Source organism: Giraffa tippelskirchi, chromosome 7 (assembly GCF_054371585.1).
Source record: "Giraffa tippelskirchi isolate mGirTip1 chromosome 7, T2T-mGirTip1v1.2.pri, whole genome shotgun sequence".
NCBI classification, from domain to species: domain Eukaryota; kingdom Metazoa; phylum Chordata; class Mammalia; order Artiodactyla; family Giraffidae; genus Giraffa; species Giraffa tippelskirchi.
In genome coordinates this window covers 91147985-91170707 of record NC_137281.1, presented here as the reverse complement: position 1 = coordinate 91170707, position 22723 = coordinate 91147985, and the positions used below count along the sequence as shown (strand labels likewise).

Below are 22723 nucleotides of genomic sequence, written 5' to 3'. Positions count from 1 at the left end.
GTGTCTGTGTCTTTACTGAGAGAGGGGAATAATTGAGTTATAATTAGTACAACATCTGTGAAACAATTTATACAGAATAAGATATAGGAAGTTACTTGTTTATTATCACAAATGTGACTGGTGGGAGAGTTTATACTAGGGTCAAGAATCCCTGACTCTGGTTGAAAATCCATTGCATTTTAATAGTTTCCTATGTCTCCTGTGACAAATTACTGGGAACTTAGTGGCTGAAAAACACCAATGTATTATCTAACAGTTCTGGAGATGACAGAACTGAGATGGGTCTTCCAAGCTAAAAATTAAGGTGTTGGCTGAGTTGCATTCTTTCTGGAGGATCTAGGAGAGAATCAATTTCCTTGCCTTTTCTAGGATTGTCTGCATTCTTTGATTCATGACCCCTTCTTCCCTCTGCAAAGTACATCACTACAAACTCTGCCTCTGTCATCACATCTCCTCCCTGACTCTGATGTGAAGTCTTTTCTTCCATGTAAGGTAACATATTCACAAGTCCAGAGACTAATACTTGGACATCTTTGGGGACCATTACGATATTGTGTATACCACAACTTTCGTACATGTGAACAAATAATTTAGAAGAAAAAGGAAAATCTTTCCCCCCTAAATATTGAGATATTGAAGGAGGAGGTACAAATTGTGCATCTTGACTTTTCCCCTGAAACTACATGTAAGTGATTTCTGATTCCAACTATATCCAGGCTGGAGCCTGAATAATTAATATCCAACAGTGATAGGAACGTATGATGATCACTCAACCTATATGTTATTGGACAAGTAGGTGTATGATTGACTCCTGAGTGGTTCTCTGAATGATTTTTGTTCATTAATTCAATAACTATTTTTGAGTGCTCAGAATACCAGTCACTATTCCAGTCACTGGGGATATAGCATTGACAAGAATTCCTGCCTTTGAGGAGTCCATATACATGACAGGAAATGCAATTTTGGTCTGTTACATACAGATTTTTATTCTCTAGAAAGGATAGGAACACTTGAAGAAATGTTATATCATTAAATACCTGGGATTATCAAACAGTCTATCTGCTTTTAGCTCAATTTCCACATTCAGGAAGTTTCTCTTCAGTTTTCTGACTGCTTCCTTTATCTCCTTTATCTGAATCTTCACATCTATAATTTCTATCACACTAATTTTCAGCAGTTTTCTAATAAATATGCATGAATTTTCTCTCTCTGAATATATTATAAAACTTGAGGTAGGATTGATGTATCATAATCCTTTGTATTGATTGAAAAGCAACTCAAAAATGCTGCTGGCTGGATTTCTTGGCTTATTCACTCATTCATTCAACAAATATAATTTATATAGCATCTATAAGTACCTTGTACCCTGCTATTAGAATAAAATAAAGGTAAAAGAATAGATATCAATTATGTGGGATAAAATAATGAAGTAAGGAAATGAATAGATGTAAAATGGGACCATAAAGTTATCAGAACAACTTTAAGAGCTGCATAAACCATTTTATGACTTTGAAACAAATCTCCATAATATGAACTAACTAATCAAAATTTATCTATGAAATGGGAAGAAAAGTAATGCAAAAAGAATTCCTTCTGATCACTAAGGGAAAAAAAATGCTCCGAAACAAAAGTATTTTAAGACTTCCATGATGTAGGGGTAACAGTGAGAATACATTAGGAAATGAAAATATAAGTAGTGCTTCCTCCAAATTGAAATTTGGATAGCAAAAAATGCAAATGAGAATAGCAAAAGAAATGGTGGTAAATTTGACTATTAATGAACTTATAAGAAATAGAGTTGGAAAGTTAGAAGATGATTTGTTGGGTCATTCAGAAAAAAAAAATCAGAGATCCCATGTGAAGTTTATACTAAGACAGAGTCTAGCCAGGGGACAGGAAGGACTTTTTAAAAAAGAAGTTTAATACTTTTAATAAATCAGAAGTACAATGAAAGAAAGATGAGAAAAAGAAGTGCAAAGCAAAATTGATCTGTTGAATGCAGCAGGAGACCAAGAGGTAGTCATTTAGATGGAAAATTATAATAAAAAGGAAGAAATGGTAGAATGGGAGGTTGTTCAGATGCATGATCTTAAAAGCCCCAGTACCCTAGATTGTTTTCTACTAAAAATCTAGTTTAAGAATTGCTTTCTTTTAGCATAACATACTGAATTCCCTAGTTTTAATTACATTACTAAGAGGAGAGTGCTTCATTAAGCTATTACAGACAAAACAAATAAGTTACTTGATAACTTTCCTTAGCTGAGATCTTATGTATGCAAGACATGAGAGTATTGACAATGAAGAAATAAGCAATCCATTTTAATACTAATTTGTCATCCAAGAAGGATTAGTTTGAATAGGTTGCTGCATAAGGCACGGAAAGAGCAGATGAGCTCAGCAGGAGACAGAAATGATAGCTAGGAAAAGGAGAAATGGGATCAAAGACAAACCGCATCTACTTTAAAATTCCTTCAAGAGCGAAGAAGACAAAATAATACAAACAGCAAATGTCAACATATCTGGAAACTTACACAGCTCCTGTCTTCAAGGCTTCGAATTTCTTGACTATTCATCTAATATCTTTGAGTTATAGTTTAGTCTCTGAATGGGTTCTAGCAGGAGATGCTAGGTTCTGGGTGCTTGGTCACTTTCAGATATGCCGGACCTTCCATGGAATAAGTATGTGCTTTCCTAAGACCATTGTCTTTAGAAGAAATACCACTTTGAATTCTCTAGTTTTGGTCTATTATTTTCAAGAACTATAATGACAATGAATAATGAATTATGGTTATTATTTATTTAGACTTAAATAATTAGGGCTTCCCAGGTGGTTCAGTGGTTTAGAATCTGCCTGCCAATGCAGAAGATGTTGGGTTTGATTATTGGGTCAGGAAGATCCTCTGGAGAAGGAAATGGCAACCCACTCCAGTATTCTTGCCTGGGAAATCTTATGCACAGAGGAACCTGGTGGGCTACATACAGTCCATGGAGTCACAAGAGTCGGACACGACTTAGTGACTGAGCACACAGGCACTTAAGTGATTATGATACGTGACAAATCCAGATTCTGCAGCATTTGATATAATCATCATTTAAATGTCTTGATCTATATGGAAGTAGAATTGGGCAACACTTAGAATCCACTTAAAATTTTTGGAAGAAAACAGAGAGAGAGATACTCATTATGCCCAATTAATAAAATCAGTCAGCCTAAACAGATTTAAAAATATGTTCTGACCCAGTTCCTTCCTTTAGTTTCTCCATCCAGGACATGTCAGGTCTTCCTCAGTTTACAAAATTTCCTGCTTTTTATTAATGTTATAGTCCAAATGTTCTTCCTTAGAAAAAGAAAATCTCTCATCCTTTCAATTAAGCCAAAGTCCACTTAATTCTTTCTCTGTGAATATAAAGAAGGTGTCAGAAACTCTTCCAAATAAATGTTTAATATCCTTGAATATGGTCAAAGCAAATGAAAATAACTCATCTGTGTTCTCTAGTTTTAATCACATCAATTCCTTTGGCCTTTCTTCATAGGATCCATTTTCTATCCCATTATCTTTGTGACTCTAACTGCCCTCATTTCACTACCAAAAATAGTGACCTAGAAAGAATTCGAATAAATGTTTAAAACACAAAAATAAAAACAGAAAGTTTGATTGCTGGTTTCTAACCATTATTCATTTAGTTTTGTAGCTTTTTCCTCTTTTTTTTCATGACCTAATTTTAACTGACACTACATTATTTTAGTTTAGGGTGAATTAGATTCATAGATATTTTTCTTCTAAGCAAGTCTTCAATCATTCTTTCCTCACCTTGATTCAGTGAATTTGGGGTTTTATTTTTTTAACATTTCACTTGTGGCTCAGATGATAAAGAATCTGCCTGCAATGCAGGAGACCCGGGTTTGATCCCTGGATCGGGAAGATCCCCTGGAGAAGGAAATGGCAACCCACTCTGTATTCTTGGTGGGATAATCCCATCGAAAGAGGAGCCTGGCAGGTTATAGTCCATGGGGTGGCAAAGAGTCAGACATGACTGAACGATTAACACCATCATTAGTACCCAATGAACTTTTTCTTCTTTATATTTTAGTTTTTTAAAGATAGAAGTAAAGCAGACAACAGGCTTTTTGGGAAGACAAGAAGCATATTTGCCTTTACTTTCAGTCCTAATAGGTTTCCCTAAAGATCCTTGTTAAAAGTTAACAATTCAAACTGTGTCCTAGTGCTGATCACAGTGTGGACTCCAGACTCTGTGATGTGTCTTCAGTCGCACCTTTGGATCTCCAAGTCACTTTCAAGTCCTAGTTAAAAATTAAGGTTAATTCCTGTTCTTCGGGGAAGATCCTCTGGAGAAGGAAATGGCAACCCACTCCAGTACTCTTGCCTGGGAAATCCCATGGACGGAGGAGCGTGGTAGGCTACAGTCCACGGGGTCACAAAGAGTCAAAGATTCATATTCACAAGCATTCATATTTATTCTCCTATTGTGCTCATCATCTCACCACCACCACCTGTTTCTTCCTGGCTCCAGGCCAAAACTTAAATGATGTGTACAAAAATCAAACTGTTACCTGAGTTTTCCTTGTCACTGAAGTTTATCTAGTTTGATATATTCCTCCTGTTGTCAGCTTCACTCCTTCACTCCTACAAAGGAAGCCTTGTAGCTATTCCCAGATTATTATCTGAAGCACACAGAGGTATATAAAATGTTTCTAAAAATGGAAAAAATAGCTAATTAACTGCATTAGAGGGTAGTGACCAAATAATGCTATAGTGTCCTGGGATTGTAAAACTAAAGTCAGTAAGTCAAGGAAATTGTCTTCTAAAAATATATATTCATAGTGATCAAAGCAACAAAGGGGAAAATGTTGATAATGACTCAGAGGAGGGAGGGAAGACATTGGAATGTTAAGAAAATCAGTATTATTTTATTAAATAATAAAAATCATTTTACTTGCCAATTCAAATCCTCTCATGGTGAGTGAAAGACTCCCCTGGTAATTTGATGACAGCCATTTCCCAAGAAATTTATACAAATAATATGAAACAATCTCATAAATATAAATTTTCTCTATACATTCATAAACTAGGCAAGTGAAAGAATGAATTAGAAAAATCAATTTAAAATAGTTTTAAAATAATTTTATTTATTTATTTTTGGCTGTACTGGGTCTTCATTGCTTTGCACAGCATTTCTCTAGTTGCAGCAAGCAGGGATTACTTTTACTTGCAGTGTGTGGGGCTTTTCAACGTGGTGTCTTCTCTTGCTGTGGAACACAGGCTCTAAAGCATGTGGGCTTCAGTAGTTGTGGCTTATGGGCTCTAGAGCACAGGTTCAGTAGTTGTGGTGCATGGGCCTAGTTGATCCACGGCATGTGGAATCTTCCCAGGCCAGGGACCAAATCCATATCTCTGCAGCATGCCAGGCCTCCCTGTCCATCACCAACTCCCAGAGTTCACTCAAACTCATGTCCATTGAGTTGGTGATGCCATGCAACCATGTCATCCTCTGTCATCCCCTTCTCCTCCTGCCTTCAATTTTTCCCAGCATCAGGGTCTTTTCCATTGAGTCAGTTCTTTGCATCAGGTGGCCAAAGGATTGGAGCTTCAGCTTCAGCATCAGTCCTTCAAATGAATATTCAGGACTGATTTCCTTTAGCATGGACTGGTTGGATCTTCTTGCAGTCCAAGGGACTCTCAAGAGTCTTCTCCAATACCACAGTTTAAAAGCATCAATTCTTCAGTGCTCAGCTTTCTTTATGGTTCAGCTCTCACATCCATACATGACAACTAGAAAAACCATAGCTTTGACTATATAGAACTTTCCTGCCATCTAGAAGGCCTAATATTTATTTGTTGAACTTAACAAAAAAATCCAATCATTGGAATAATTCCATTGTCCTTTACTGTATCTGTCATTTGGAGGTAGAAATAATATAAGTAAAGAAGTTGACTTCAACATATTAAGAGGAAGTAGCAGGACTTATTTCCCTCTGTCTTCAGCCTCAGGTATAGACAATGAGGTAATCACGTTCCTCAGTTCATAGTACATTATCAGCATTGGTTTACAAAGGGCTTGCTTTTCTTTTTTATTTCCTTTAAACTCCATTTTCAATTCCCTTTACCTCAGAGAAAACCATTTCTAGTGTTTTAAAAATATATCTCAGTATCGTATGTGTTACCCTAAAACATGTATATTGATTTGTATGTATCTACATATAAAAGATTTTTATACATATTGCTCCTATTCTTTGTTCACTTAGCCCACGTTGCTATGTGTGCATTCATTCTATTACTCCAAATACTGCATAATAATCCACAGTGGGGATGCACTACTTTTTGTCTGTCTGATTACCTAAGGACAGGATAACCTCAGGATACCTCCAGTGCTTTCAAGCTGCTGCATAAGACTGAACAAGTATTGGATGACTCTTCCTCCAATTTCTTCAACCCACACAAGGCAATAATGTTAATATTCAGCTGGAACACAGTTGTTTGATTACAGTCATTGTTAAATTCTACAATATGTGCCCACTGATTAGAATATAACCACTGTCACAAGTCCTTTCAAGTTCCACTTGTCATCAAGATCTTTCCCCAGAATTCCTTATGAATTTTCTACTAAAAGTTAATGCCTGGAAAAGCAAGATTCTTCAGGACCTTGTTTCAGCTCTGAAAAGCACATGTTATGATGGGTCAGTGTCTATACCATGCAGTTATGGAACATCTGTTACCTGGCAGGTTGACTAGGCTTGAAGGATTTGAGACAGTGTCGTTCACATCTCTGGGGCCTTAATGCTGACTTTCAGCTATGACAGTCTCTCCAAGGGATCTTTTATCATTCAGTTGTCCTGTCAAAGCTTCCTTACTTGGTGATGAGGAACACTGCAAGAGGGCAAAGGCAGAAGCTGCAAAGCAACCTACACCTAAATTCTGGAATTCATGCAACATCATCTTTGCCACATTCCATTTGTCACAACAAGGCACAAGACCAGGCCAAAATTTAAGGGTGGGAAAATAGACTACACCTCTTGGAAGGAAGAGGTGAAAAATATTGTATTTATGTTTAGTCCATCAACTAGAAACTACATAACTACCTACTTTGAGTTGTGTTGATCGGCTAAGTCTCAGAAATCAGTTTAATATGGGAATTGATATATGTCCTATAAGACTCGAAGGTGTTGTTGCTCCAATTTTTACTAATTCAAAGAATCATCAGCCGTCTTCCATTCCTGCTTTTGTCTTAGATTCAACAGATATGCAATAAGTAATGTTAATTTTTTAAGTAAGTTTCTATCCTGTATATATGAGATTCAGTTGAGCTACTGACCTAGAACCCTCTGTACCTGGGGCCAACCAGTCTCCCAACTGTCTACTAAAGCAGAGATATGGTAACATTACTTGGTTTGAAAGGAGCCTGCAGGTCCTTGGGAAAACTTGTCACCGTCAACAAATGAGATTGGATGTACACAGATGACTGTCTGATGAGCTTGAGTGTCCATAGGAAGGCTGTCTGGTGAATATGAGAGAATGTCATTATATTAATAAAAGTAAAAGACATCTGGCAGAGTAGGCCAGACTAAGTGGCAAGGCCTGGTGGGGAGTAGAGTGGGGAGTAGAGTTGGCAGTAACTACTAGCGCAGAGTGAAGGTATGGCTGACCACTCTCTAGCGAAGCTTCTCTATCCTTTCCCATGCTGTCCTCAGAGTCCTCCACATCCTTGTGCTTTCTGAAAATGATGGGACTGTGAGGCAAATGAAAGACCTGCACAACTAGAGCCCCTGTCTCCTCCATGGGAATCGCTTCCTCCAGAAGAGGCTATGAGAAACATAAACCGGGCAAAGGATGGGCAGTCCAGAGAAGACCACAAAGGGTCAGGCCATGATATATGGGCAACTCAGGGATCAGCAAGTTTGGAAAAGGTGGGCAGTAGGTCGAGGAGATAGCCATGTACCACAGACTGGCCTCTGCCCTTGAAGTAGAAGAATGGGTCCGACATGGCCGACAAAACAAAGGGTCTATGCCTCTCAGATGAGAATCTCTACCCCAGAGCACCTTGAGAACTCTAGAGAGAACACTTGGAGGAGAGAATCCAGGAAAAGATTAACGTTCTGCTTCTCAAGCAGGTCAGAAAAAATGAGACTTGGAGTGCTATGGTAACTGTGACACACGTGTACTCAGCAGATCCTACAGCCTGGAATTTTGATCGCCTTATTTTTATCTTTAAACTTGATTTCTGTACCTGTTTATTAAATAGTGTGTGAAACATTTATTAAAATGATCGCAATAGTTGTAAAGAACCCAGCTGTCAATGCAGGAGACATAAGAGACTCAGGTTTGATCCTTGGGTTGGGAAGATCCCCTGGAGGAGGGCATGGGAATCTACTCCAATATTCTTGCCTAGAGAATCCCATGGACAGAGGGGCCTGGTGGGCAATAACAGTCCATAGGTCAAAAAGAGTTGGACATGAATGAGTGACTAACACTTTCACTTTCTTTCAAATATTATTCTCTTCACCAACCAAAAGATAGTCAAAGTCTAGGTTTATAAAGTGTATGAATCAATATGGGGAAGGTTTCTGTGTAAAACCCTTCATTTACAGCTGAAAACATTTGTGGCCATCATCATATAAACATCTGTGTAGAAGGCATTTGATATCTGTCCATTTTAGATTTTATATATGCCACCTTGTAGTGCCTTATGCAACAGGGATGTACAATGATTGTCTGTTATTACATCTCACATGTTAGTAAAGTAATGCTCAAAATTCTCCAAGCCAGGCTTCAATAATACATGAACCGTGAACTTCCAGATGTTCAAGCTGGATTTAGAAAAGGCAGAGGAACCAGAGATCAAATTGCCAACATCCACTGGATCACTGAAAAAGCAAGAGAGTTCCAGAAAAACATCTATTTCTGCTTTATTGACTATGCCAAAGCCTTTGACTGTGTGGATCACAACAAACTGTGGAAAATTCCGAAAGAGATGGAAATACCAGACCGCTTGACCTGCCTCTTGAGAAATCTGTATGCAGATCAGGAAGCAACAGTTAGAACTGGACATGGAACAACAGATTGGTTCCAAATAGGAAAAGGAGTACATCAAGGCTGTATATTGTCACCCTGCTTATTTAACTTATATGCAGAGTACATCATGAGAAACGCAGGGCTGGAAGAAGCACAAGTTGGAATCAAGATTGCTGGGAGAAATATCAATAACCTCAGATATGCAGATGACACCACCCTTATGGCAGAAAGTGAAGAAGAACTAAAGAGCCTCTTGATGAAAGTGAAAGAGGAGAGTGAAAAAGTTGGCTTAAAGCTCAGCATTCAGAAAACTAAGATCATGGCATCCAGTTCCATCATTTCATGGCAAATAGATGGGGAAACAGTGGAAACAGTGACAGACTATTTTTTTGGGCTCCAAAATCACTGCAGATGGTGATTGCATCCATGAAATTAAAAGATGCTTACTCCTTGGAAGGAAAGTTATGACCAACCTAGACAGCATATTAAAAAGCAGAGACATTACTTTGCCAACAAAGGTCCATCTAGTCAAGGCTATGGTTTTTCCAGTAGTCATGGGTGGATGAGAGAGTTGGACTACAAAGAAAGCTGAGGGCCGAAGAATTGATGCTTTTGAACTGTGGTATTGGCGAAGACTCTTGAGAGTCCCTTGGACTGCAAGGAGATCCAACCAGTCCATGCTAAAGGAAATCAGTCCTGAGTGTTCATTGGAAGGACTGATGTGGAAGCTGAAACTCCAATACTTTGGCCACCTCATGCGAAGAACGGACTCTTTGGAAAAGACCCTGATGCTGGGAAAGATTGAAAGTGGGAGGAGAACAGGGTGACAGAGGATGAGATGGCTGGATGGCATCACTGACTCGTTGGACATGAGTTTGTATAAGCTCTGGGAGTTGGTGATGGACACGGAAGCCTGGAGTGCTGCAGTCCATGGGGTCACAAAGAGTCAGACACAACTGAGTGAATGCACTGAATTGAAACAACAACCAGGCATGAAGTGTCTCATAGTTATGTTAAGGAATTTAAACTACCTCCTGAGGACAATGGGAGCATTGAAGGTTTAAGGCAGTGGTGTGATTAGAATCTTTAGAAAGAATACTTGGTGGATAGATGGAGAATGGATAGAAAGGATTCATACCTGCAAAGAAATCCATTCAGAGACTATTACAATAGTTTGATAGTGATACCTGAACTAGAAAATTGACTTTAGGTAGTGAAATAATTGAATAGACTAAAAAAATTCTTAGGAAGTAGAAATTATAGGCCTTAGTAATTGACTGGATGAGGAGGCAATGAAGAGGATATCTAAACTGAATGAATTGTGGTGCCATCTACTAAGACAGGAAATGGTATAGAAGCTGATTTTGAAGGGGAAAGTGATAAATTCAACTTGGGACAGGTCGGGTTTCAGTTATTAGTCAGATATCCAAGTGGAATAATGAAGGAGGCAGCTAGATCTATAACATATGGCTGTAGCTTAGTGAAGATATTTGGGCTCAATACTTACATTCTGGTGTCACAAGTATATAAGTGCCAAGGAAGAAGATAAATTCACCCAAGGAGATTATTTAAAATGAAAAGAAAATAGGCCTGAAATAGATTCTTAAAGAAAGCCAGCATTTAGGGTATAATCAGAGGAACGAAAACCCAATAAATAGTCTTACTTTTTTTTTAACTGGAGGATAATTGCTTTACAATGTTGCATTGGTTTCTGCTTTATAACCCTATAAATACTGTTAAGAAGAAATAGTGACCGAGAATACTGAGAAGGTATGTATGGTCAGATCACTCAAAACAGTTGTTCTTTTGCTCTCTGTATGCCCTCTGCTTGACCAGTGCCTACTTCACCTATACCCTACTCACCTAAATGACCTTCCTGTGTACTTTCCCAGCTAATAATTATTTCCAATTGCTTATCAAAGGGGTGGTGAGAGGGGTGCCCTTCTTCTGGTTTCCCTAGCAATGTACTAGGCCACCTGAAGTCAATTTCCCCTATAACTGGTAATCTCCCCTTCCCCCACCCTGGGAGCAGACTGACACCTTGTCCTGCTGCTCACAGCACCTTGCTTCGGATGTGTAAGATCCCCTTACCCATTTAACCAGTCATGTCTCTGTAGCTGACTAGGGGCTCTTCAGTCTTGAAGCTGGGCAAACACAGGACTTTCAGGCCTGTATGGTACAGCCCAACAAGGTGCCAGATAAGAAAGGAAGCTACAAGAGTGACAGGAAGACGAGCACTCTTTAAAGAGCAAAGTTATCAGCAATGTTGAATTTCATTCAAAAATCAAGAAAGAAAAACACTGAATGAATATCAAGAAAATCGTTAACCAAGAATAGCAAGGAAGAGTGGCAAGGTCCCAGCAAGGGTGTAATACTCTCTTAAGGTATTTGCTTGTGAATAGGAAAGACATATATTGTGGTAGGCTAAAAAACGCACCCCCCCACCTTAAAAGATAAATCTTTATCCCCGGAACCTGTGGATGTTACCTAAAATGACATAAATAAATAAATAAATAAAGGAGGGTTTTATAGATGTGATTAAGTTAAGGATCTTGAGATGGGGAGATTATCTTGGATTATCCAAGCAGACAGGCCTCCTTTGTGGCTCAACTGGTAAAGAATCCGCCTGCAATGCAGGAGACCTGGGTTCGATCCCTGGATTGGGAAGATCCCCTGGAGAAAGGAAAGGCTACCCACTCCAGTATTCTGGCCTGGAGAATTCCATGGACTGTGTAGTCCGTGGGTCACAAAGAGTCAGACATGACTGAGTGACTTTCAGTTTCACTTTTCATCCAAGTGCACCGTAAATGTAGTTGGAAGTGTCCTTATAAGAGATAAGAAGCATGATATTTGATACACACAGAAAAGGAGGAAGCAGTGTGACCACAGAGGCAAAGATTGGAACGATGCTACCATAGGCTAAGGTATGGTACCATAGGCTACCGCAGCCATCAGAAGCCGAAGATGGCAAGGAAGAGAGTCTTTCCTAGAGCATCTGAAGGGAGCATGGCCCTACTAACACCTGTTTCGGCTGAATGAAACTGATTTTGAACTTCTGGCCTCTAGAATTCAGAAAGTAAATTATTGTTATTATTTTTTAAGCACCAAGTTTGTGTAGATTTATAACAGCAGTCACAGGAGATTAATACAGAGATTAATACATAATTAGAAGTCAAGTGAATTCAAAGGACAGGTTTCATTTGTTCTGTGTGTATAAGTATAGGAGAGGTGTGGTGATACTTGAATACTGACACAAAGAAACCAGTAGAGCAGATGGATTAAAGATGCAGGGGTGAGAGGGAGTAGCTGATAGACCGAAGGCCCAAAGAAAGCGGGAGGGTAGATCTAGAACTTACTGCAGAAAGGGCTCTGCACATTGGCAGTACTGACACTCCCTTCTCAATCAAACTCTCTCCTAGAAATTGAAAATCTAGGGTTTATATAATAAATCCCAGTCAGACTCTGCTTGGCCACTTAAACTAGTGAGGTAGCTACAGGGGTGGCACATAGAAAGAAGCACAAATGGGAGACCGCATGACCTCAGAGTGTTGGCTGACAAGGCGGGTCAAGTTCCTTATGCTGCTCCCATTTTTGTTCTGCTTTCTGATGGTTCTGCTCATGGGTCCACAAAATACCTCTGCATGATAACAACTCCCCTCTTATTTCTGCAACAAAAATTTTTGAGGAAGAATTTGACAGGATTGGGTTTTAACTGCAACTAGATTATTTTTTAGGTATGCAACTTGACTGAAGCATCTTGATTTATAAAGTGGGGATAAAAAAAGTCTACCTTGTGAGGTTTTATGGTATTTTATGAGCTTCAAGTGAGAACATTAGTGAAACCCCTGGGTGTCCGTAGATGCTCATTTATTATTAGTTTCCTTCCCCTTCACCCAGACATGGTTTCAACTAGATAGAAAACTCTACATAAGATCTGAGAAAAGATGAAGCACAATGTAAGATGACCTTTCCACACAAGGCAGCCAAATCAACATGCCTTCCCTATGTCTCTGACAATCACCCCACCTCTGTTTCTGCCAAATCTCATCCCCACAGTTATAAAATATCAGCTCAATGGACATTCTGTGAAAGTATACTAGAGTCTGTCTCTTTAACATAAGGCACACATTCCTTAAATTGTACTCTCCACAAGAAATAAGACCACATCTTATATTCTAGTCTTCACAGCAACTACAAGATTATAATTCCTATAAGAGGTAAACTTCAGGCAAAATGATAGAGAAGTCATTTTAACTCTTTAAGTTTTCTTTTCTTTTTTTTCACTGCTAAAATGGGGGCAAATTGTAGTGCTTGCTCCTGATAATTGTTGTTAGGGATAAATGAGGCTGTGCCTGTAAAATATTCATTAAGTATCTCACCAATGATGATGAAGATGAAACTACTCAGCCTTTGTTTATTCCCTGGGTTACTTAAGAGATTTGATGATGTCTTGCATTGATTTTACAGGAGAGATCTTTTTATTGTTGTCTCCCACTCTCTGTGACCCTATGGACTGTAGCTCTTCAGGCTTCTCTGTCCATGGGATTCTCCAGGCAAGAATACTGGAGTGGATTGCCAGGCCCTCCTCCAGGGGATCTTCCTGACCCAGGAATCGAACCCAAGTCTCCTGCATTCCCTGCATTGCAGGTAGATTCTTTACTTGCTGAGCCACTGGGGAAGCCGCCTACTAGGCAGTAGTATCCTAGAAATCTGTAATTGTACGTTATTCATCATTTTGTCTCCATTCCTAACTGGTACATAGCAAGTTATTCTGAATGTTACTTAATGCCCTTAAACACTGAGATTACTGACATAACTGCAATTTTCTGATTATAATCCAATTTACTGTATCACTAGAGTAAGATACAATTTACTGTATCACACAGAGAGAATGAGCTAAACAGAGGCCTCCAGCACAGAATTCCCTTTGCCATTCCTTCTTACTATAAATTAATAATAGAAACTATAGGTTACACATTAGCATATTCTAAGTTTGGTTATCAGAAGTTATTTTCCCAAAGAGAGATTACTTTTGGAAAGGCTAAGAATATTAAGTTTCTAGGCAGCCAAGTACAGGTCCAGTTCTTACATTATAATGAGTCTGTCCAGAATTTTTAGATAACTCTTCTGTCTCTTTAAACTTTGATGGTGACCATGGTAATTATTAATTAAATCAATAAAACCAAGAGCTATTTTTTGAAAAATAATCAAAATGAATAAGCCTTTATCAAAGATTTTTAAGAAAAACAGGGAGAAGACCCAGCAGACAAAAAGACAGAGCAGAAATTACAATGGCTATCACAGGAATACAAACCATAATAGGAGAATACTATGATCAGTTATATGCCAATGAATTAGGCAACCTAAATAAAATGGATAAATTCCTAGAAGCATGCACTCTTCTTAGACTGAATCAAGAAGAAATAGAAAATCTGAACAGACCATTATTGGAACTATATTTGAATCTGTAACCAAGAAACTCACAATAAACCAAAGTGTAGGACTGCACAGCTTCAGGGAGGAATTCTACCAAACATATAAAAAAAGAATTAATACCTACACTTCTCAAACTACTCCATAAAGCTGAAGGGGAAGAAGCATTCCTAAAATCATTCTCTGAGGCCACTACCACCCTGATACCAAAACCAGAGAAAGATACTGCAAAAAAAGAAAATTATAGGTCAATATTCTGATGAATATAGATGCAAAATCCTCAACAAATTATAACAAACTAATTCAACAATATCTGAAAAGGATAATACACCATAATCAAGTGGATTTTTTCCAAGGATGCAAGAATGTTTCAATATTCACAGATCAATTAATGTGATACATCACATTAACAAAACAAAGGATGAAAAATCACAGGATCATCACAATGGATGCATAAAAAGAATTTGAAAAAATTCAGTGCACATTCTTGATAAAACTCCAAACAAACTTGGGTGTACTTTCAAAGGAAACAAAACAAATAGTTTGAGAAAATGAAAACAAACACACTGAAAAAAAGTCGACCAACCAAATTCTCTATCATCTCTCATCTGATACAGAATAGGTCCCCATTATCTCAAGAGACATACAAAAGAATCTGATGTTGATGAAGTATTCCTGGGTTCATAGGGATATAAGCACTAGAATGATGACACTCATTGGTCCTTTGATCTGGTGGTTAAAGGCCTTACTGGTCATGGGTCCATAAATTCAGCAGAAAAGAAGACATCAGTAAGCTGTGACTGTTTGGTAATATAATTTATCCTTTTCCTTAATTGGTAAGAATCTCATATGACTGAATAGCTGAATGAATTCCTTCTGTTGACCAATTAAACTGTTATGGTCATGAAACTTCTATGTGGCCATGGAACTATTCAGCAGTATATATTAAAAATGAAATTATGCACATAGTATTCCCTAGAAACTCCACTTCTTTTTATATAGCCTTTGGAAGCATTTGCATACATGTATAAGAACACATGTTAAAATATTTGCTATTATCTTATAAAAGCAAACATTTAATAAAACTCAAATGTCCATTGATAGAAAATGTTATAGACATTCACTCTCCCAAAACCTTATTGAAGCAGCACCACCACACGAGTCTGAATGAACCAGCTTTTCCTTGCATAAAATATGTATTTTTGGCTTTTACTTGTCTCAAGTACCATAAAGAGTGTTAGTCCCAACCTAATATGGATAGAGAAATACAATTTACAATATTGTATAATACTCTGATAATATACAGTTTTATACAAAAAGAATAGTAAGATTTTGCCAATATGGTCCAGAGTATGAACATGTATGTGAGAGCATTCTAAAATTATTATGCCAAAAAAGACAAAATATGAAACTAAAGTAGAATTTATTAACATGTAAGTACTGACCTGAGATTTAGGTAGTAATGTATTAGCATGAATAAGTGGAGTGGTGTTAACAGCCTATTAGATTGTTAAATCTTTTACTCAATGAAGATATTTCATGAAAATGTCCATCAAGGGGCATTAAAAAAGAGTCTTAATAATCAGATGGACCACTTACCCATCCAGTGAATTTCAGTTAGCTTCTAACCACTCCAGGATTTGATTAATGAGCACATGTGCAAAGCAGCCATGGTAACAGGGATGGAAGCTATACATGGGCTCAATACTTCCCTTCAACAGACTTCCCCTCAACAAAGCTGATCTGTGTACCTCCATCAGAGTTACAACCTATCAGTAGAGGAAACCAACCAGCATCATTTCTGGGGGAAAATAGCTAGCTACCTGGCAACATATGGGTTACACTGGACCTCTTTTTTCATGGAAGAAGTGATTTACCCTAGCAAGAATAGATACATATTTTATAATGAATTTGAATTACTAGTCTGCTATCATGGCTTCATATTGTGTCAACTCAGTTAAACCAGACTTGTTCCCAGAGTTTCCTTCCGTGTATGTTTCGTCCACCCAAAAGGAGTTCATTGGAAGGACTGATGTTGAAGCTGAAACTCCAATACTTTGGCCACCTCATGCAAAGAGTTGGCTCACTGGAAAAGACCCTAATGCTGGGAAGGATTGGGGGCAGGAGGAGAAGGGGACAACAGAGGATGAGATGGTTGGATGGCATCACCGACTCGATGGACGTGGGTATGGGTGAACTCCGGGAGTTGGTGATGGACAGGGTGGCCTGGCGTGCTGCGATTCATGGGGTCGCAAAGAGTTGGACACGACTGAGCGACTGAACTGAACTGAACTGATGTTTCCACATTAGGATTCACCACAAGAAAAGTTTGTTTGAGATTTGGAGGAAAGAAGTCAAGCAGTACCATTTTTGTTCTGAAGGCCAAGACAGAGAAAGTACCGTTATAACTCATGCATGCAACTGGCTCACCTTGCTGATGTGGGACAACTTGGGCCGTCAGCTCCTTTCACTCCTGCTGGATTTCCACCTCAGTTTCTCTAAGTCCTGGGCCAGATGCAAGTGCATGTTTATGAGGAAGAGCATCAGCTTATTCTGCAGGTTGCCTGCATCATCAAAATTGGAAGCAAAGAGAGACAGACACAGTTCTAGTTTATCCTTGGTCTCCTTCACTTCCTGTGCATTTTCCTTCCAAATTGCTAGTTCTGCAGGCTTCTGGCTCAGCAGAAGGTTCAACGGCAATACACTTTTACTGTTTAATGGCCTCCACCATTGCATAAATCAGCCCTTCCCCATGTCTTTATAGCCCCAGGGATGATAAGAGCTTACTGCTCTTGCCAGCACTGTGATCCTTTACAGTCCTTTCTTGGTTCTTGTAACCCTACCTAAACTCTTACAAGTAAGAGAGATATCAGAAATAACATACGCTACTGAGAATATTGAGAGAAGAAAATCCTTGCGTACTGTAGAGGGAATGTAAATTGGTAAAGGACCAATACCATACCAGTATGGAATTTCCTCAAAAACTGAAAACCAAAGCTGCATATGATCTAGCAACTCCACTTTTTGGTCTATACATAAAGGAAAAGAAATCACTGTCTTGAAGAGATATCTGTACCCTCATGTTCACTGTAACATTATTTACAATAGCCAGGACATCGAAACAACTTAAATGTGTGCTGACAGATGAATGGAGAAAGAAGATGTGGTATGTACACATGGCAGAATGTTGTTCAGTCATGAGAAGGAAGGAAATTCTGCATTTGTGACAACAGGGATGGACCTAGAGAGTATTATGCTAAGTAAAAAAAAGTCAGACAGAGAAAGACAAATATTGTATGATCTCATTTATATGTAGAATCTTAAAAAAGCTCTGAACTCATAGAAACAGGGAACAGATTGGTGGGTTACCAGAGGTGGATGGTGGATGACAAGGGTGAAAGTGATCCAAAGCTACAGATATTCAGTTACATAATAAATATGCTTGAGAAATTTAATGCACAGGAATGGTGACTATAGTTAATAGTACTGTACTATATCAGATGGTCTCTGACTTACTATGGTTTGACAAAGTTTTTTCACTTTATTATGGTGTGGATGTAATATGCAATCAGTAAACTTCTAAATTTTTATCTTTTCCTGCTCTGGCGATTTGTGGTATGATGCTGTCTTTTGGTTCTGGGCAGTGGCAGCGAGCCACAGCTCCCAGTCAGCTCCTCAATCATGAAGGCAAACAACTGATATACTCTTAGCCATTCTGTACTCATACAACTATTCTATTTTTCACTTGTAGTACAGGATTCAATAAATTATGTGAGATATTCAACACTTTATTATAAAATAGACTTTATGTTAGATGATTTTATCCAACTGTGGGCTAATGTATATGTTCTGCAAGCATTTAAGGTAGGATAGGCCAAGCTATGATGTTTTGTATGTGAAGTCTATTAAATGCACTTTTGATTCAGATATTTTCAACTTACAATGGGTTTATTGGGACATAACTCCATTGTAAGTTGAAGGAGATCAGTATTTAAAAGTTGCCAAGAGAGTAGCTCTTAAGAGTTCTCATTACAAGAAACAAATTGTATGTGAAGTGATGGATTTAATTAAACATATGTGGTAATAATTTTGTAATATATGCATATACCAAGTCAGTATGTTATATACTTTATATATGTTATATGTGTATAACATATACAATGTTACATGTAATTATATCTCAATAAAACAGGAGAAAAGATTTTACTATACTTGCTTTATCACACATCTATTCATCTATCCACATATCAACACATTTTTGATTCTTTCAGAAGTGAATTGAGGATCTGTTTCCTGCATTCTAATTGAATCATCATTCATTTATATCAAACATTTATTGAGGTAAATCTGTGCTATACATTATTTCATATGAAACAGAAGACTTGCTTTTTAAAAGGGCATGTTCAAATGAATCATTCTTTTATAAAGTAAAATTTGCATTGATTTTATTTTCATGCACATTTTTCTTGTTGAGTTTGTTTGGATGAAGGTCTTACACTCACCAAAAAGTTGGAATACTGGATATGTTGCTGGGGGTCAATCCTAGGAGGGTTCTGGAAGTGGAGAGCTTTGAGCAGGTTTTGAAGAGCAGAAGAGGCAGACTTTGCTTTTCTTCTGCTGCAAACACTGTCCATGCCCCTCTGTCTCCTGGTCCTTCTGATCTCTGGTACTTTGACTGCTTAACATGAATGATGGTCCACCCTATTATTCTCTCCAATGCCATTTTTTTAAAATGTGAAAGAGGTTCAAGCATTTTCTCCTGCCTATTCAGTAGTATGGGTGTTTGAGCTGATTGAAATGTATAGTGAAATCCACATGATTCTGATTTGTCTTCACAATTCCCAGGCCTTCTGCCTCATTTTAAATCACCAATGAGTCAGTAATCGTTGACAGATAAAATTGCCAAAGTTGATGTTCTAAAACAGCCAGTTTTATTTCCTCTCCAATGACTCATTACAAGATTTTTCTTTCAGATGTCTGTTTCAAACCAGTCAGGGTCTAGGGACAATTCCCCTGACAGCAAGAGCTAAGTGAACATATGTGTATCTGTAGCATCACCTGGTCGCTATTCTGCAGAGATGTTAATTAATTACCTTGTTTAATTCTTTCAGCTTTTTATAAAATGGCAATGGCACAAACACAAGCTCAGTTACTAAGGTACTTTAGCTCCCTGAAGATGCTGTGGTCTGGGAACAGGTTGGTGGAAAAATAAAAAGTCCAGTTAACAAGAGGCAAAAATTAAACTTGATCATTAGTTTCAGAAAAATAGTCTTAGTGGGCAAATCTTCTTTTGCAGATATCAAATGGATTTTTAGTTGTGGTTAGATAAGTTATAATGTAGAGAAGAAGAAGCAGATCTCATTAGGGCTATGGATTATGGAGAAAGGTGAATGACTGATTTTTATGTGGTGCTTAGACATGTATTTTAGGCTTCCAGAGGGAAACTAATGTCACGAAGGACATAAAGATCAGCACAATGCAATGTCTTTAGCATAGGCAAGTCACTTGAGGGTTCAGGTGATGATTTAGAAAAGAGTTTATTTACTTCTTACTTCATTAACCTTTTTAATAAGAGTGAAGGTAATTAGTAACCTCAGAAGTTAGAAGGCAAGACTGCTTATTCTGTTTTATTTATGTATTTATAGAAAAGTAAAAAAAAGGAAAAAAATCCCCTGGAGACTAGTTCTCTATAGTATTTCTTGGGACTAAAATTAAATGATGTACACAGAATCTGGAGAAGGACAGACTTACCATTTGTCTTTCTGAGAACAAGCTTGACCCTGTCTGCATGTCTCATTACTAACGTAATGTTTTCAGCTGTGATTTAGAAAAACTGCTATAATGGTATTGAAGGAAAATTAATCCTTCTATTATTATCCATGTTTGTTGGGCATTTAGCTATTTTTTCCCTTTTTATTTTTTGGCCACCACAATGTAAAATACCTAAGATTAAGAAAAAAATAACATGTTTAGGAATCCAGAGGTATGAAAATTGATCTTAAACAGAAAGGTGAAAGGAACAATTTAATTGTTACTTAATTCAAGGACAGTAGGATTTATTTAAAAGGGTTCTTGACAACGTCACTATCTTACTTTCACAGAGCAACAGATAAATAGACATAGACTTGGAGAACAAGAAAGTTCATTTGAAAGCAGAGAAGTTTTAGACTGTCAAATTAATAAAGCATAGGGACAGCCTAACCAGAGAGATACTAAATTTTTAAGTGTTATGTCTCTGATGATTTAAGTATGCCAGTGATGTATTATTTGTGCTGGATCAGAAATTTCTTTATATACTTATTTGTTTATTTAGTAGGACACTAAATCCTATGGGATTTAGTAGTAGGACACCTATTCTCTTCGTTTTCTTCAACTATAAACTTGAAATGGATGAGAAGCTCTTCTAGGAGACCAAACCCACATATGTCTTCAAAACAATGATAGTGTTTAGAAAGCAGATGTTAAAGAGTTGTTGTAACTTTAATGACCTTTAATTGAGAAGAGCATGGCAGTAGATGAAAGTCCTGGAGAACAAAAGATTCAAAGTGTTGTTTTAGAGCAAGCTCAGTTTAACTCAGAGCAAAAAATGGCTCAGTATCACTCTTTGAGGAGCACTTTTATTCCTTCCCTGGGTTTGTGTATTCAACGAGGGGCAACTCTTATCTTTGAAGACACTAGCCGAATCCATGTTAATGTCTTCTGGTATTCAGTTCTTTGTTTTATTTCCTTTCCTATTTAGAACATCAGACCCATTTCTAGACTCCCCGTTTTTCCTCTTTCCTTATCCAGTTCTTCCTCCTGATGTACCTCACTTAGACTCATTGTACTTGGACAGTACCGATGTTCCAAATTTATTTCATTTTTTGTGTGCTGTGCTTAGTCACTCAGTCGTGCCTGACTCTTGCGACCCCGTTGACTGTAGCCTTCCATGTTCCTCTGTCCATGGGATTCTCCAGGCAAGGATACTGGAGTGGGTTGCCATTTCTGGCTCCAGGGGATCTTCCCGACCCAGGAATCAAACCCGGGTCTCCTGCATTGAAGGCAGACTCTTTACTGACTGAGCTACTTTTTAGGCAATCAAAACTCCCAATTGCTTAAATACCTACATAAGAAGTAGCTGCTGCTCCCAAAAAGTGATCAGAAGAAATAATTTACAAAGCAATGTGAATACTTGTCATTTCTTATTGTTTAATCCTTGGGGACATTAGTATATTATTCCCCAGATTTATAGTTTGAATGCCTAGAAAAGTTCCAAAAATATCTACAAAATTAAGGAATGTATTAGGAATATGGTCAATGTGTTTTTTTGTGTGTATATGAAGAGATCATGAATTCTTCTATAAAGTTTACACTTACATGGCGTGTGGTTCATTGTTTGCTCCTACTCTTTCTAAAAATAACTAGTTAGCCATTATTTAGAGATCCTTCTTCCTTTGCTTCTCTTCCATCATCTGTCAGTCTATTTGGTAATCATCTTTCCCTCTCTACATCCACCTGTCCATCCATCCATCCACCCATCTACCCATCCACTTAGTCATTTACTAATAACAGACGCTAATTAGAGTCACATCTTGTGATGAGAATGTTAGTGGGAGGCCTGGGAGAGTAGACAAATATAATACTCCGATCTTTCCCTGACAAAATGTATCATTTATGTACGCTTTCTCAACCTTGGCATATTTGGGGCTGGGTAATTCTTTGTCGTGGCAGGCTGTACTGTTATCTCGTGCATTGTAGGATGTTTACCGGTGTCTGTTGCTTCCACCTACTAGATGTCAGTAACAACCTCACTCTCCCTTCCCAACACACTTTGCCACAGTTGTGACAACCAAAAATGTTTTTAGATATTGCTAAATGTCCCCTGTGGGGAAGTTTTTAATCATCCTCAGTGAACACATTGTTTTAAGAAGAGAGATTTAAGAGGGCATACTTTTCTTGCATTTGATAAGTCCTACAATAAAGGTACATACACTGCAGAAGTATTTTGAATACATTCTGTCTTTGCTCCCACCTATGATTATTACTAATACACTTCTGCAGTGTAGTTCATAGTTCAACCCCAAAAGGAGATTCTATGTTTCAGGAAATTATTCACCATATCTCATGGCTGATTTCTTTTGCTCTACAGTGATTTTGTTATTTCATGTGACAAATCTTCAGCCATGAATTATTCAGCCATAGAGCTAATTAGATCCTACTGTTGTTTTTCTTTTTGATTATGCAATTTCTGTTGAAATGACTGCAGAGATATTTAATCGAAA

General features: G+C 37.9%; 1 pseudogene across 1 annotated transcript in view; it reads left to right on the top strand.

The window, feature by feature from the left end:
- Positions 1-22723, top strand: part of LOC145512678 (olfactory receptor 4F3/4F16/4F29-like) — a 60980-nt pseudogene that overhangs the window by 26926 nt on the left and 11331 nt on the right. The gene's annotated exons all lie outside the window — the stretch shown is intronic.